This window comes from Branchiostoma belcheri, unplaced genomic scaffold (assembly GCF_001625305.1).
Source record: "Branchiostoma belcheri isolate BF01 breed outbred unplaced genomic scaffold, Haploidv18h27 scaffold183, whole genome shotgun sequence".
NCBI lineage: Eukaryota > Metazoa > Chordata > Leptocardii > Amphioxiformes > Branchiostomatidae > Branchiostoma > Branchiostoma belcheri.
The window spans coordinates 397,659-400,315 of record NW_017803302.1 but is presented as its reverse complement, the minus strand read 5'-3'; positions in this window follow the sequence as shown (position 1 = coordinate 400,315).

Here is a 2,657-nt window from a genome sequence, read left to right as displayed (position 1 = left end):
TTCTTGTCACCGGATCCCTGCCCAGGGTGCACGGGTCCTCTCAGCAGGTTGACTGTTTTTTCACCTCCATGGTACTTGATAGATCTGAACAATTCTACAACTTCCTCGTCCCAGTGGACTGGCTGAGAGTTTTTATTCAGTATTTATTTATGTATACCATTTGTAAAAGACCCTGTCATTGGGTATAATTATAAGCACTGCCTGTCTGGCTTCGTGAACCTTGCATGCATGTGGGTCAGTGTTTTGGAGACAGTAGACAGTGGAGAGAAGTACAATTCGCCGTCTCGTGACCATCTAATACTGATATTTAAAAATCCACTTTCTGACACCAAGTGCACACAAAGAAGAAAGTACTCGCCACACATCAACCCTATCACAACATAAACATCCCAGACTGTCCAGTACCAGAAATAAAGGCAGAGACAAATTAACATAATACTCGTCGGTCTATTTCAACAGATTAAAAATATTTTTCTGTACTCGTTTTTAAAGTCATAACTGAAATACAAGACGCTGATTAATTAAGAATGTACCTTATCTATATGCTGTGCACACTTTGTCGGTCGGCATTTGCTGGTCATTTTTCATAATAGGTACTGCATTAGCTGTTCGAATGACAGCATCTCAGTTGATACTACAGGACCAGAGTCTCTGATGAATTGAATCATAAATGGCTTGCGAAAACCATTCGTGGGGACCTGGAATAATTCCTACCACAATGATGTTTTCCTCTCTAAATCTTTGGTCTCTTGGAAGGTTCATTACGGACAAATACATAATGCCGATAGATTGATGTTCTTGTATGGCTGAAACCAGTCTACATTTAACATAAGACCTAAGTTACATGGTTCAGCAAGAAATGGTTCACCATTGACAACATGAAAGTCTTTCCATACTTTGCCCGGCCATTCCCCGTTAAGAGCCGTAAAGACGTCCTTCCGACAGTCGCTGGAAGACCCACTGGCAGGTTCACTTGCACGGGAGGTCCCTGGCATCCCAGCACTCTGCGCGGTAATAATATACAAGATTTGCAACATGACCTCAAACTCTGATTTAATGGTACCTGTAAGTCTTATATTCTGTTCATCATATTTTAGAATCAAATACAGCAGCGTTACAAGTAAGACAGGTCACTATTGTAGGTATTGTGTTTGTCAAACTGTGCATATTAAAGGGAGGGGTTTGACCTTAGGCGAGCTTTGACACTATTCCGTGCCTTGGCATAGGCAGAGCGCATGTGGCATAAATGCGGCAACATCAGGGTGGAGGTTTCTTTACCGTATGTGTTCAAGACTGTGGCCAGTTCATTCAGAAAACTAGCATCATTGTTAAAACTGCTATCGGCAGTATTGGTGGCAAAGCCAACATGGTGGTGGTTTGGGCGGCTCTTTCCTCATAATTTAAGAAACATTTCACATCATCAATACAGTCTAAAATTAAAGTTCAAGCGATATGCGATATAGATTCTTTCTGCATGATCTGATCGACGAATTTTCCTGGTCAGTGTTTTCTTGCGTTGACCCTGACCCATAGGCTCGTCCTCGTGTGCAGGATCCTGCTTCTCCGTGGACTCCAACGACGCGCTGAACTCTGCTGCGGTCTTTTCCATCTGACTCCTCTTTCCTGAAACCAATGAATTTAATGGGGAAAGGTTTTTTTTTTTCTTTTCTGCCAGTCATCTGCAAACTGACACACTAATCGCCAGAAATGACCCCGTTCATAAAATGGGGGTCTCAAATTTGACATACAGTTGAGGCGATGATGAGAAAGGATAAATAGACTCAGAACTAAGGAAAATAGTGCTCGCCTTCGACTTGCACTTAAAGTATAATATTTTTACCTTTTGCAACCACGATGACCGGCAGAGATAATTTCGGGAGGAGTTTGGTTGGGTTACTGGGATCCCCTCCTTGACTCCAAAGGCCAGTTGTATGCGTCTACATGGGCATTTCGGGGGTGAACTCGGGGGCGACCTTATTCAATCGAACGGCGGTATACTTCTTATCCCCCTTCCAGAATACAACGCCCCAAGTATCCATGACTAGCTCGTCTACGCGTTAAAACTTCTGCGATTCCGAAAAAGTGCCGGCTAACGTTCGTGTCGACGCTGAAAGTGACAGAATGGCCGCGAGATGGGTGGGGTTATTTCTCGTCAGGTTTTGTCTGTAAGAATTTTTGTCGTCAGGTTTTGTCTGTAAGAATTTGATACGATTAGTGTAGGTTTTCAGGCATGGAAACCTAGGAAGGACTTACGCATGGCCGCAACGATGTTCATGTAGCTTCCCCGCGGTATCATAAATGATATCATACACAACTGTTATGTTGATAATAATAACATATAGCCTCTGGGGTTATATATATATATAATGTCAACACACACTCAAGCTCACTTAAACACACACAACAGGCAACACTATAAATCCGGAAAAACACTCTAAATCCGGAAAACTTTGATCATTGCGGCATAGTTCGAGAGGGAAATTTGATCATGTAGAATATGTCATATCGCATGGTAACAATTACGTAGGTGAAATCGGTTGGTCCGCTGGGACTTGGTCAGTTCTGCAGAATTCTGCAGTCGGATGCAGAATTCTGCACAGAATTCTGCATTTGACCACAGAATTCTGCACGCCACATGCAGAATTCTGCATGCCACA